This window comes from Neltuma alba, unplaced genomic scaffold (assembly GCF_004799145.2).
Source record: "Neltuma alba isolate B1F8T4 unplaced genomic scaffold, ASM479914v2 tig00010269_pilon, whole genome shotgun sequence".
NCBI classification, from domain to species: Eukaryota; Viridiplantae; Streptophyta; class Magnoliopsida; order Fabales; family Fabaceae; genus Neltuma; species Neltuma alba.
The window spans coordinates 57,079-72,570 of NW_021635194.1; the positions used below are offsets into that span (position 1 = coordinate 57,079).

The 15,492-nt window shown below is 33.1% G+C and overlaps 1 pseudogene; it reads left to right on the forward strand.

Moving 5' to 3' along the window:
- The first annotated feature begins 6,911 nt into the window (after positions 1-6,911).
- LOC114755421 (cytochrome P450 CYP736A12-like) lies at positions 6,912-14,386 on the forward strand (annotated as a pseudogene).
- Positions 14,387-15,492: the final 1,106 nt, after the last annotated feature.

A 15,492-nucleotide genomic window follows, 5' to 3' on the forward strand; every position in this document is an offset into this window, starting at 1 on the left:
TTTGTACTGAGCCACAATGCAGCTATCTTCAAGCTGTTATACGGTCGACGAAGCACGCGTTTTTGCCCCTTCTTCAGTAGAAAAATTGATGATATAAATACTCCTCCGGTCCTTAATATAAGACCCATTTAACTAATTTGATTAGATTAAAGAAGTTAGGTAAGTTAGTTAATTATAAGAAATGTGACATGTTTTTCCTAAAACACCATAATCATCTTTCTTAATACCCCTCTTCCTCTTCTACTTGATTATGGTTGAGCGAGTATCTATAGGGGTAATTTAGAGAAAACTGATAAATATGATAAATGGGCCTTATATTTAGGACCAAAACCAATTTAACAATTGGGTCCTATATTAAGGACCGGAGGAGTATATACTCCTCTTGTTCTTAATATAGGACCCAATTCTTGAGTTGGTTTTGGTCCTAAATATAAGACCCATTTATCATATTTATCAGTTTTCTCTAAATTACCCCTATAGATACTCCCTCAACCATAATCAAGTAGAAGAGGGAGATGAGGTATTAAGAAAGATGATTATGGTGTTTTAGGAAAAATGTGTCACTTTTCTTATAATTAACTAACTTATCTAACTTCCTTAATCTAATCAAATTAGTTAAATGGGTCTTATATTAAGGACCGGAGGAGTATATAAATTTATTTTTAACCTCCAAAAACCTTCATAACAAATAGAGGTGGAAATAGGCCAGGTGGCCTGTCGGGGGCCTATGGCCTGGCCTATTTAGATATCAGAATAGACTCAAGCCTGTAAAAAAGCTTGTTTACTTTATCAGGCTAGGCTCAGACCTGATAATATGCCTATTAGACCTATTAGGCAGTCTGGGTCTATTTTTTTTTTTTTTTGAGGTTAAAATTGTAAATAGACAAGTGGAAATCTGTTATTCTAATTGGTTAATTGAGAAAATTCCACCCACATAAACGTGCTATCCAGAGATCATTGCATACTTCATTTTATTTCCATTCTCTATAATAAAAATAATTGATGTATGTATAATGACACATATTTGAACAGAGAAAGAAAACATAAGTGCATTAAAAAAAACAAAAGCATCATTCATTTATTTGATCCATGTTTTTCATATTAATCTTATATAGAATATATATTTATAGAATTGACCTACTATATTTTAGACTGTATATATGTGTACTAAATCTAATTCTTATTATAATAATTACTTAATTAATTTAAATAAATAAATAATAATAAATGTAACATATTTTTTTTAAACAACTATGTGTAACAACGATATCAAATATCATTTTGTTAGTAAATTAGTTTAAACAAATGATAAATTTAAAATATAAAAAGGATTAAAGACGTTTTATATTTTAAACTAGATCTAGTCATCAACTAATTTTTATGCTAGAGATAGGATGAAGTGATATTTTTATACCAGAGTAAAATTATATTTTCTAATAATTTTTCATATTTGATTTTTTTTGGGCCCAAGGAGACACGTTTTACAAATTGTGTTTATTTGATAATTTCATATGTTCCGTTTGTATTTTAAATAAATTGGGTTGAATTATTATAATTTTGAATTGATTTATGTGTGTTTGAAATTTGTTTTAAAAAAGGCCTCTTAACAGGCCATTGGCTAGGTTAGGCTCAGGCCGAATAAAAGGCCTTTTACAGGTCGTAGGTCAGGTTTAGACCAACAGGCCTCACTACAAGCTGGGCTTATTAAGGGTGAGGCCTGGCCTGGCCGGGCCTGGCCTATTTTCACTCCTAATAACAAACAATAGAGTTCCCCTTCCTTTCCATATTTTTCAGGCCAATAACAATTAATTCATTAAACACCTTTTCCAAGTGATGCAAGCCCTTCACCCACTAACCATACGATTTAGCTATATGATTTATAGTATCTTTCCCTCATAAATTTTCGGTGACTTGATTTGAAGTATTTCTCTGGTTTTTAATATAAAACCCATTTAACTAATTTGATTAGATTAAGAAAGTTAAGTAAGTTAGTTAATTATAAGAAATGTGACACATTTTTCCTAAAATACCATAATCATCTTTCTCAATATCCCATCTCCCTCTTCTACTTGATTATGGTTGAGAGAGCATCCATAGGGATAGTTTAGAGAAAATTGATAAATATGAGAAATGAATTTTATATTTATGACCAAAACCAACTCAATAATTAAGTCATATATTAAGGACCGAAGGAGTATTTAATATTGTGAAAAAATATGAAATACGTCCTTTTTGTATTGATCTTTCATGCTTCACAATATTTTCTTGGTGATATTTCCACAATGGCGAGTCACTCCCCTTGTGGTATGGTACCAAGCCTTATCAGCAATATTCATTACTCAATAAATTTTCTTGTTCTGCTAAAAAAAAATTCTTGTTAAAAAAAGAAAGAAAAAAAATAACCGACAAACGGGACTGAATCCTGAAGGTTGTGTTTTAGGACTATTGCAACTTTGGGCCTACTGATTTAAGTAATTATGATTATGATTGTGCACTTTTTTTAAGAAAAGAAAATGGCACGGTTAAAATTAGAACTAGCTGGTTCCTTGTTCAATCGGTTCAGTCTCATCTTTAATTTAAACCCTTGATTAGAACTTTGGACATTTTCTAATCACACACTCATTAACTATGAACTTTTTCTAATCGCATCACGTTAAGAAATTAAGGCATGGGCCAAAGTCAAAATGTGGTAGTTGAAATAATAATCACTAATTATTAAAAGAATGCCACTATTTCAAATATATATTAAAGTTGCTGCCTGTCAATTACTGTTTTGCCATGATCTGGTGTGCTTACTCACGGCCTGTGCGACGTGTTTGTTTGGCTACTTTGAAAAAAATATTTTTACGGTTTATGAAACAAAAATATTTTCATTAACAATAAATGTTACTCCTCCGGTCCTTGATGTATGGCCTAATCAAAGAGTTGATATTGGTTCCATATGTAAGATCTATTTTACACTATTATTAATTTTTTTATCAAATTAACTCAATTGTTATCCTCCCAACAATAATTAATAAGAAAAGGAGAGAGAAAATTAAGGAAGATACTTGCAGTATTTTAGAAAAAACATATCATATTAACTAATTCAATTAATATTTTTAATATACTCAAATTAGTTGATTAGGTCTTATAGTACAGAAAGGATGAGTATATTAATATTACACAATACAAAATCATTGTTTTGGCCAAAAACAGAGTTCATTTTACCAGTAGCAAGAGAAACCACATACAAAATCATTTAAAATAAACAAAGTTAAATATCTAAAGCTCATCACATAGCATCTACTTATCGGTTACAAAGTGGCTGCACGGTCACGGACAGGGCAATCCGGATTTATGCGAGGCCCTCGGCGTGAGGTAAATACAATATTACTAAGCATTTATTTATTTCATGTTGACTTCAAAACGCAGGCTTCTAGATTAATGTCTTTCAATTGTAACATTAGGATTAATACTAATTTTAATTCCTTAAATTTAACTTCATTTCGGTCTTGTGTTTAAAATTTAAAATCAATAGTTTTGGCTTATAAAACCTTTTTCCATGGACAAAAAAGAAGTTAAAATTTTAGATATTAAAATTAAAATCAAATCAAATTTTAGAAATATAAAACAAAACAATATAAAATTTTATGAATTGAAAATAGTAGTAACCCTCAATTCGAGACTGACTTTGACACTTATTTTTCACTCGTGAATGGTAGAAGGAGTTGTTCAGAACTTCAGGGTGGTGGGAATTACCTTGTAACCGTTGCTAGAGCTACAGTAACAACATGAGACCTATTTTTTTAACATTGTTCTCCGTGAAAAGAATATGATGCAATAATGCCTACTCCTAACCTTGACATGTGTTTGGATAATGAAGGGAAAAAGTTATTTTTTCTCAATCTGACTTTTGCAAAAAGTTAAAAATCAGATAGAATGATGTAATTTATGTTTAAATTAGCTGTTTATAAAAAAATTATTTTTGAATAAATAATAAAAAATAAGTTTAGATATAAAATGACTAAAAAGTATATAAATTTTATTAAGTAATATTATAATATGACGATAGTAAAAAATATTAAAAATAAAATTATCTTAATTAATTATTTTTTGGTAAGTCTTAATTAATTATACTTGATGGATAAAAATATATATAAATTAGAAATTATATAAATGTAAAATTTTTTAAGTAAATAATATTACATAACTATGGAGTAAGTTCTAAGCAATTTAATAAAAACAAAAAGATGCCTCTTTGTAAAAAAAAACAAAAAATTATCTAAACACTAAGTAAATAAATGAAAAAAATGGCATGGTGCTTTATTTTTTTTTTTTTTTTCAATTTTACGTTCAGTATTTACTTTTTTTCGATAATTTGTGATCAGTATTTACTAAAAAAATATTATCCTCAACTTATTTTTTAACTTTTATAATGTGTGAGTGTCAAAAAAAAAAAAGAATTGTTAATGTCCAATGTTTGCTATTTTTTCTTTCTTGTTTTTTTTTTAATCTCCTACACCGCACCCTGTCTTACCCCAAAAGCACAAAAGACTAGGGGTGTTTGGCAAGTGATAAAAGTGTTTTTAAAATGTATTTTTTATAAATCGAGACAAACTCCTCTATATATTTATTTTATATATCATAAAATTATTTTTAAAATTATGGTTTGGTATTCATCCAAATACTCTAAAGTTCAGCTCAAAAGCTCATCAAACCCAAAAAGTCCATCACAAAAGAAGTCAACCAAAACAATTTCAAAATCCAAAAAGTGGCTTTGGTGGTTGAGATGAACGTTTAGGCTACAAAACACGATCCTGAACACAGTCTAAGTCCACAAATTAAAAATCTGCATTAAATTAATAATTTTTTACATTTATCTTTATTGTATTAAACAAGTATTAAAAATATGTTTTATGTTTTCTTTTCACGAAAAATAAGGTTAAAAAAATGTCTCATATTATTACAGTTGCAGTGGCTTTTCACGTACGGAAAGAGAAAATTTTCATGTTATTCCAAATTTTCCGTTCTCTCAGCTGCAAATATTGATCAGGATTAAGGTTGAAAATTTGCGTTCAATTCCAATCTTACCCACCTTAGAATTTTAGGGCCAGTTGAAATTATATTTCTTAGAGGTTGTAATATTTTGTTGGATTACGTTTCCTTAATGTTTTGTGTGTATATATGGTTTGGCATAATTGATCATAAAATGGATAATTGTGAATCCTTACCAAAAATATGGCCTAACTATTTATATTTATATTTATCTAACAGTGCGTGCTATTGTTGTGTTTGTATGTTCTTTTTTTTTTTTTAAATGAAATTGTCGTATGTGTTTAAAATAAATTGACAATTTCCAAAAATTATCATTATTATGTCATTAAATGAAAATTATATTTAAAGATTCAAGTCATTTATTGTTAAATTATACTTAATAATTATTATTAAATATAATTATATGAAAACGTAAACAATTTTATAAAATTCATATCCTTTTTGGTAATTTTATTACCAAACCTTTCTAATAATTATATATCACAAAGTGATTCTGATTAATAAAATTCAAATATATATAATCAAATTTCTCAAAATTACTTATAAAAAATATTCATACGTAAATTACAATTAACTAAGGGGAAATTGGTAAAAAAAAAAATCCCTGGATGAAAATTTAATTGGTTAAAAGGACCTGAATTTGAGCAAGTACAACTATAATCTATGAGTGCAACATATCTTCTGCTGTGTGCAACATATCATCAATGATGTGCAACAATTATCAATACGGAAATCATTTGCACACAACAGAAGATATATTACACCGAGCAAAAGATATGTTGCACTCACGGATCATACTTGCATATGTTAAATTCAGGTCTTTTTAGCCAATTAAATTTTTAAATAGGAATTTTTTTACCAATTTTCCCATTAACTAACATCACTTCTAATCAATGTTGGTTATAGGAATAACAATAATCTAAAATCCATTTGTTTACTGTGAATCCAAATGCACGTAGCATTGCGGCGCTGCAAGGTTGAATCTCCGCACCACCCTATCCGCTGTTCCCAACACACCCACACACACAGAGATGTTTTATTTTAGGCACACATTTATTACTTACCAAAAATTGCCCATATTTACCAACTCGCACGCTTGCCTTAATTTCTTGGCCTTTCGGCTAAGATGAAGTTTTATTTTTTATAATTATTGTTATCAAATTTGCTGATTGACTCTCCGAATTCAACATTTTCATGTTTTCAGTTTATAACAAATTCTAGCTGAACTTACAAATTTACTCATCAGGTTTACCCTTTTTATATTTTTAGCTTATAAAATTATATTAACTTGTTTTTAAAATCACGCTAAATTTTTAGATTTGGTTATGTTTAGTAACTTTATATATGAATTTCATAAAAATTACTTTTAATTTGTTAAATATGATAAATTATGAATTTCAATGGTTTGGATTTAAAATTTGTTTAAACAAAACTATTGTCATTTTTTACATTTTAATTATTTAATTATATATTTTTAATACGATTTTATTAATAAAAGTAAACTTTTATGAGTTTATGATTCGAATTTAGATCCAAGTTTATCTTTATTAATAAAATAGTATTAAAAGTATATAATTAAACTCATGAGAATTGAGACAACCTTGATTATAATCAACTTGCACACATCTTTTGGTTTTTTGTTCATTTAACATTTCAACCTCAACCATATCAGATATTCCGATATTAATTCCATAACGCCTCGTTGCTTTCAAGTTAGTTGGCTAATCTATATACTATAAATTTGGCCAAGAAAAAATCTATATACCATAATAATTAAGCAATAAATCCCTGCTTGTTATAAAATCCAAACCCCACGAACCCCCATTTTCTTGCACTAATCAGGGCTCTTCCATCTCCAAAGCAAACGATCAAAGATGTTTCCTCCATCGTTAGCGATTCCTGCTGTCCTCTTTCTCACATTCGCGTTCCTTCTATCCACTTCCATACTCATCACAAAACGACGTCAGCATGATCGAAAACGACCACCGGGCCCAATGTCCCTTCCGATCATCGGCAACCTCCACATGCTGGGAGAACTGCCCTATCGCAGCCTTCAATCTCTCGCCCAAAAGTACGGCCCCATCATGTCGTTCAAGTTGGGACAAGTTCCTGCCGTTGTTGTTTCGTCCCCTGAAGCCGCGAAGCTATTCCTCAAAACTCACGACACCGTTTTCGCATCCCGACCCCATATACAAGCCTCGGATCCACTTTCTAGAGGAACCAAGGGACTCGTGTTCGCAGAGTACGGTCCGTATTGGAGATATGCGAGGAAAGTGTGCACGCTCCATCTTCTCAGCGCGTCAAGAGTGGAGATATTCGCTCCTCTGAGGAGGGAGCAACTGGGAGCCATGGTGAAGTTACTGGAGAGAGCTGCGGCGGCGCGTGAGGTCGTCGATCTCAGTGAGGTGGTGGGGGACGTTATAGAAAACATACTATATAGGATTATACTGGGACGTGCTAAGGACGACAGGCTTAACTTAAAGGGGCTGATTAAGGAGGGACTAATCTTGGCGGGGCAATTTAATCTGGTTGATTTTGTCCCTTGGCTTGGTGTATTTGATCTCCAGGTATATATGCTATGTGCGTGCCAATGTCTTATTCCTCCAACTAGTATAATAATATCTCATCTTACTTACATCAAAATTCGTTAATTCATTACTTTTTCAATGGAAAATCGTTAATTTTCTTTTCCTTAAATAACACTCGTGTGTTCTCTGTGCGTCGACGAGTTCAAGCTCATTTCTGACGCATATCAAGTCCAAATTCTTCTGGCTGAAAAAAATAATATGCAATCCAAATTCTAATCCCTCAATGATATTAATCTCTAGGAGAATAATAATTGGGTTTCCTTCCTACTTTAAATTTCATGATCAATATTTTCTACCGTATGACAGGGTCTGACACGAAGACTAAGGAGAAACCATAAGGCGCTTGATGGTGTTCTGGAAAAGATAGTGAGAGAGCACGAAGAAGCTTCTAAAGACCACAAGGACTTCATAAACACAATGCTTTCCTGGTGCATGATCAGCCCATAGATTTGCAGGACGAACAAAACCATGTGATTGATAGACCTCACCTCAGGGCCATTCTAATAGACATGATTTTTGCCGCAACTGACACCTCCAGTGTTGCAATTGACTGGGTTTTATCTGAGCTCTTTAGGAATCCAAGAGTGATGGAAACTCTCCAAAACGAGCTTAAAAATGCAGTTGGAATGAACAGAATCGTCGAGGAAGGTGATTTAGCTAAGTTAAGTTACTTAGACATGGTCATTAAGGAGACTCTCAGACTGCATCCCCCTGCTCCTTTAATCCCTCGAGAAAGTACGAAGGATGTCACAGTTAATGGATATTACATAAGAAAAAAGACAAGGATCATAGTGAATGTGTGGGCTATAGGACGAGATCCTAAAGTATGGTCAGATGATGCTTCTATGTTCTATCCAGAGAGGTTCCTTGACAGAAACATAGACATACGAGGACACGATTATGAATTGTTGCCATTTGGATCAGGTCGTAGAACATGTCCTGGAATTCAGATGGGTCTGACTACAGTTAAACTTGCTGTGGCTCAATTGGCGCATTGCTTTAATTGGGAGCTTCCTTTAAACATGCGTCCTAGTGACTTGGACATGAACGAAGAGTTTGGCCTTACAGTCCCAAGAACCAAGCACTTGTTAGCCGTTCCAACTTATAGATTGAGCACAGAATGTCCACATTAGTCATGGCGGTCAAGGTTTTCGACTTTATATGCTTTTGGCTCAACATATGGATCCAGTTCTGTATTTTTAGAAAATAATAAGGACTCGTATTACAAGGCTTATGTATCCCTTGTGTTTTAATTATATGCATGTCATATGAAGAATATATATTGGAATAAATTGTAATTCATTTCAATAGTTTAAAATCTATGGCTAACGTGAAAGTTTTTTCTATTCTAAAATGGCATTTCTGTTTTAACTGTGGCAGGAAAGTTCTTTCATAAACACACACACACACACAAGAATAGGGATCTTACAAACAGTATATGCATGGTAACAAGTAAAGATGTTTCATTACAAGGATTTGTTATCGAAATGAAATCTCAAGTACCACATTTGATACTTTAGCGGCTAATTTTCGACTATATATATATGTAGGGGCAGAAATTTCAATTAAAATTTGCTGAAAATTAGGAAAGAAGACAAAGTGTTGAATAAAAAATACGATAAATATTAGTTTTTATTTTCCCTCAAATATAAAACCAAAAAAATGACAACTTTTTGTCTCCCAGAAGTGTTTTTTTTTTTAATTATTTTTTCATGGGCAAGTAACAGTTCTTTATCATTCCCATTATCAGACTAGAGATATCTTTTTTGTTCAATGCTCTATACCAAGTAACCAGAAAACAAGAAATGAGCGAGGTCGTTGAAATATTTAATCAATAATTATAGAAGAATGCCGCCATTTCAAAAAGACGAGAGAATGATTTGATTTGGCACAATTAAATGGTTCAATCACTGACTTGAAATCATGAAAGTTTGTCCACACAATTCATCAGAAAAATTTGTTCCAACACATCGTTTACATGTATATTTAGGTATATGTCAACTGAGTGGAAGTTAGTTTAATGTGCCTGTTATGTAAGTATAAGTCTAAAGAAACTGTTAAATCTAATTTATTTCAATAATTTAAAGCATATGGCTTAACGTGTAAGTTATTTTGTTCACTTCCGTGTTTCTTCCCGTTTCTATTCTCCCATAATTAAACGACACCAACAAGAAAGTCTATATACATTTATATATGTATGTATATGTATATATAAACACAGGCACACATCACTACCAAAAAACATCTGATTAGCGACGGAATTTATCGATGGAATTTTTATTTAGCGACGGATTAGCGACGAAATCATATTACCGACAGAATTAGTGACGGAATTGGTTCTGTCGCTAATTTTTTTTGTCACTAATTGGATTATCGACGGAATTCCGATTCCGTTGGTAATTAGCTACGGAATCTTTTATTTTTTAAAAAAATTAAAATGCCACCTTACCTTCGCCACCAAGTGTCATTGCCACCTCACCTCCGCCGCCACGTGTCAGTGCCACCTCACCTCCTCCACCACGTGTCGGTGCCACCTCATCTCTACATGTCGCTACTAACTCAGCTCTGCCGCCACGTGTCACGATCGCATCTCCACGTGTCCTTGCCATCTCACCTCTACCGCCACGTATCGCTATCTCACATGCCACCTTGTATTGCCACGTGTCACCACCATATAATTCCTCATCAAAGTGACTTCTCCACAGCTCAAACCAAAGGTCTCGTTTGTGCACGCGCGCGACTTAACTAGTTGAGCTGTAAAGAACTTACTGATTTATTATGCAAAATTAAATATATATAATATTCTCTTACACAAATAATTATATATACACATATATATTATTAGAAACTAAAAATAAACTATATGATAATTTTAATCATAACTATTTTTGCAACAAAATAATTTTTAGATATTTTTTTACTATTTATTTTATAATGCTTTATTTTTTAAAGAAATTATTTTAAATATAATATTAATTTCCAATGACACTAATTTTGAATTTTAAATAGGAAATAATTTTTTCATAAATATATTTTTTAAATTTAATTCTTTTATTTAATATTCATAAGGTATATAATTTAATTATATATTTATTATATTATTATGTTATATTATATTAAATATTATATTTTAGTCACGAAAATTAGAAACAGAATAATTTTCCATCGCTAATTCTGTGGCTAAATTAGCCATGGAAAAGTATTCCGTCGCAAATTGTAATTATAAAATTTTAGCCACGGAATTAACCACAAAATTTTTTGACAAAAAAAATTCCCTAGCTAATTCTGTGGGTAATTTTAATTATAAAAGTTTAGTCACGGAATTAGCCATGGAATTTTCCAACAGAAAAAATTCTGTGGCTAATTAGCGACGGATTAAATGTTGTCGCTAATTCTGTGGCTAAGTTTAGTGATGGAATTTTCGTGGATAGTCCATTAGAAATTAGTGACCGAAATTATTCCATCACTAATTTTGTTAATGATTAGCTGTTTTTTTTGTAGTGCGTGTATATACACGCACATAGTTGCTTGGATGAATACGCATGTGTCTTGCAAAAATATAGCAATAAGTAAAGATTATTCCTTGGGGTTTGTTATCAAAATGTGGTCAATCAAGTGCTATTTGCGGATGAAATAGGTAATTGATGTCTGAAATGAACAATGATTGCAGCCTTATTTAAACAAGATAAGACGTAGTATTTACATCGTGTTGTGTACAAAGTTAATTTATGTTTGTTTCTGTGTTGATCATGTGTCAATATATTCCATGATCTCATATCTCCCCCCATATATTCTCAAATTATATATACAACATTTTGTCTCTTAGAGGACATGCGATCGATAAATTTTGCAAATCAGTCAAATGATCTTCCCCATTTTTATTTCCATGAGTTCACGCACTGTCGCTGGATAAATGGGTTATTTTTGGCCGTAGATGAAATGAAGGGTCATGATCAGGGAAGAGGATGAAAATGGGATGCGAAGGAATAGGTGAGGAGAGGCTCCGCGCCAATTTATAGCAATCTTTTGTTTTTTTTTTTTGGTCCCAGATCTGAATGGATAGCATGGGGCGGCGCAGGCGAGCTGTGATTTTAATCACACCTTCAACTTTTAAATCTTCACTTCCCACCTACCAGTACTTAATGCACTGAGCTCCTGATTTTCTTTCTGCAACAAACAATCAAACATGTTGCCTTCTTCCCCTTTACCCTTCCCTTCCCTTCTTCAACTTCTTCCACTTCTCTTTCTTCTCTCAGCTCTCTTCCTATCCCTGTGCCTTACACCAGCAAAAGGTGACCGGAAGCAACCGCCAGGTCCACCGTCCTGGCCGGTTATTGGGAACCTCCACCAGTTGGGTGCTCTCCCGCATCGATCCCTTCAGTCTCTCGCGAAGCGCTATGGACCCATCATGTCCTTGCGACTCGGACAAGTCCCTGCTGTTGTCTCTTCTCCTGAAGCTGCCGAGCTTTTCCTCAAGACGCGCGACGTCGTTTTTGCAAGCGGCCCAAAGAATCAAGCGTCCGAGTTCCTTTCTTATGGCTCCAAGGGAATGACTTTCTCTGATTATGGCCCTTATTGGCGCAACATGAGGAAGCTATGTACTTTGCAGCTTTTTAGCGCATCGAAATTGGAGATGTTTGCTCCCTTAAGAAGGGAGGAGTTGGGACAGGCGGTGAAGTTTATTGGGAAATCCGCGGCGGCGCGTGAGGCGGTGGATCTGACAGAGAAGGTGGGGCGGCTTGTAGAAGATATAATGTATAAAATGATATTTGGAAGCACCAGGGACGATAAGTTTGATCTGAAGGGTCTTATTCATGAAGCGCTGAACTTGGTTGGAGCCTTCAATATTGCAGATTTCGTGCCTTTCTTGGCGCCACTTGATATCCAGGTACCGTTATCAACTCAACTATGTGTGTCTGCTGGTTTATTCAATGTTTCAGTCAGCACATCTGTCCATGGTGTAGCTATATCCTCTCAAATTTTGGTCTAACAGTGGTAAGAATTGAACAGAGAGTGAGATCGGTATATGGGAATTTAAAATGATTTATGTTTTTGTTAAGAATCGAGATGACAGTTTAATCCAAGGATGGAGTTTAGTGGCGTACTATATCGTAAAAGTCCTTAGTTTTTGGTATGGGCGGGCGCGGGCCAAAGCCTTTTCAGCTGCAAAATTTAATAAGCCATACCTTACCGTCACCAAAATCAAATTGAAACCATGCCATGTGGTTAGTTTAATGGTAGGCCAGGGGCAATTTGTTTTCCCGTTATTATGCTATTACAAGGGGTATAAGGGGTGTTTGGTTGAAAAACAAATCATAAAAGTGATTTTAATTACTAAGTAAAGCATTTGAGATCCAAAACTATAGTCAGAAAATGTAGAAGTGTGTTAGCCAAAAGACACTGATGAATATTAATATAGACCTTAGGGCCAGAAATCTCTTTGCACATCCAGAAAAAACAGGAATCACACGTCCCTGTATACAATTAAATCCCTGTCGGCATTAGATTATAGAAAGTTAGAGGCTCAAGCTTCTAAAAAACAAAAGAAAATTTGATAACCAGTTTTAGTGTTCATTGCGGTGAAATTTACACAATTTAGATATAGTTTTTGTGGTCTAAATTTAAAATTTTCAATTGATAATTTTTAAATAAAAAATCATTTTTTTTAAAATTATAGTTAAAGATTACATTGATTTTGGATTATCTACCTATTAAAGCAAAATATTTTTAAAAAACAAAAATACAAAAAATTAAATCTTGACTGTTCATATTATATTTGAATGTTTGATATTGATAAGTATTATGATATTCATAACTGTAACGAGTACCAAAACTAGTTCAAAAAATTTGGGTGAAACACAAACAATGTAATTTAACCAATAATAATAATAATTAATTTTTGGAAGCTAAAGCACCCCTCTTGATTTAGGGCTTTACAAGACGCTTGGTGAACACGAGCAAGAAAGTTGATGAGATATTGGAGACCATTGTTAGAGAGCATGAAGAGGCAGCACCAGAAGAACAGAATAGACAACACAAGGACTTTGTGGACATACTACTCTCTTGCATGGATACTAATTACGATGATCACCACAACTTTGTCATAGATCGAACCAACATCAAAGCCATGCTTCTGGATACGATTGCCGGTGCAGTGGAGACTTCAGCTACTGTCATTCTGTGGGCTTTCTCGGAAATCTTAAGGAATCCAAGGGTGATGAAAAAACTCCAACTCGAACTACAAAACCAAGTAGGAATAAGTAAAATGGTCGAGGAAGCTGATTTACCAAGGTTGAGTTACTTGGATATGGTGATTAAAGAGACTATGCGACTATACCCAGTTGCACCCTTACTAGCTAGTCCCTCGTGTGTGTAGGGAAGACATCAAGATCAATGGGTATGACATAAGGAAGAACACAAGAATCATAGTGTATTCATGGACCATAGGAAGAGATCCTAAAATATGGTCTGATAATGTGGAAGAATTTTGGCCAGAGAGGTTCTTGGACGGCAATATGGACTATCGAGGATATGAGTTCCAATTCTTACCATTTGGTTCAGGTCGAAGAGACTGCCCTGGTCTGCAATTGGGTTTAATTACTGTTAAGCTTATTTTAGCACAGTTAGTTCACTGCTTTAATTGGGAACTTGCAAATGACAGCTCTCCTAACGAGTTGGATATGACTGAGAAATTTGGACTATCAATGCCAAGAGCCAATCCCTTGCAAGCTCTTCCATCCTATCGCTTACTAATTAACTGATGAATCCTAATATGAGGCCTTTTCAGTTCAATAATGGGTACACCCTAATCCTAATCACTGCAAGACATGTTATTGTAAAAGTGCAAGTTTTCTTGGTTAGTCATACGTCTATGTAGTCTTTGTGCAAGTTTTTTTGGTTAGTCATACGTCTATGTAGTCTTTGTTGTTATTAAGACCGTAATTCTTTAGTCCTATTTATAAGGTAGAGAGAGAATGTTTTTTTTTTGTTTTATTTATAAATTTTTTCATTAAATTTTTAGTATGACTGTACTATATTATTCTTTATTTATAATGTAGATAGCTATTTTTTTAAAAAAAGTGTATATAGTAAATAGGATTAAAGTTGAAAAGTTGTAATATTTTAATTGAGAATTTTTTAGTTTGTGTGAAATATACTATAAGTGCGTTATAAATAGAACACGATAAGTATAAATTAAAGTTATGTAGCAAAATCATTTAATAATGTCACGTCTCCTTCCAAACAGAGCCTTTACGAAAGTTCTAACCCAATCTCCCAACCCTGGACGTTTTTTTGGTGGCGGGGAAATTTTTTTCGAATTTGTTAGTCATTAAACCAGTTGAGTCAGGTATATTAAACAAAAGGTTGGAAAGAGTAGCAATAGACAATTTTGATATCTCCCATTCATTTTTACAGGAGAATTTGGGTCAATCATTCCACCAAATGGGTCAGGGAGAGGCTTAATTAATTAATTCCATTGCATCCAAACTAATTTGTTAAATTCCATCTTTTAATTTTCTCACCAACACGTGGTTATGTTAATATGGAATATAATAGCAATGAGATCTTAAGGCATAATAGACTAATTTAATTACAATTTGGTTTCAAAATATTTTTAAAATTTCCATAATCCTGAAGACAGTTCAATTTTCATGAGACAACAGCATTTAAGAATTACCACTTATTTAACTTATTCTAGGCATACTTCTTCGTCAACTGAGCTTAGGATCAAGTAAAGAAAGAAAGAAGCCTTCTCTCCGTCGCCCTGCTTTGATATTTCTCTCAATCGCCAGAAGAGAGGAACTTTAATGGAACCAGAGGAATCCCATCATCACAATGACAGCACCAGCGATCTCGATTTGTTTTT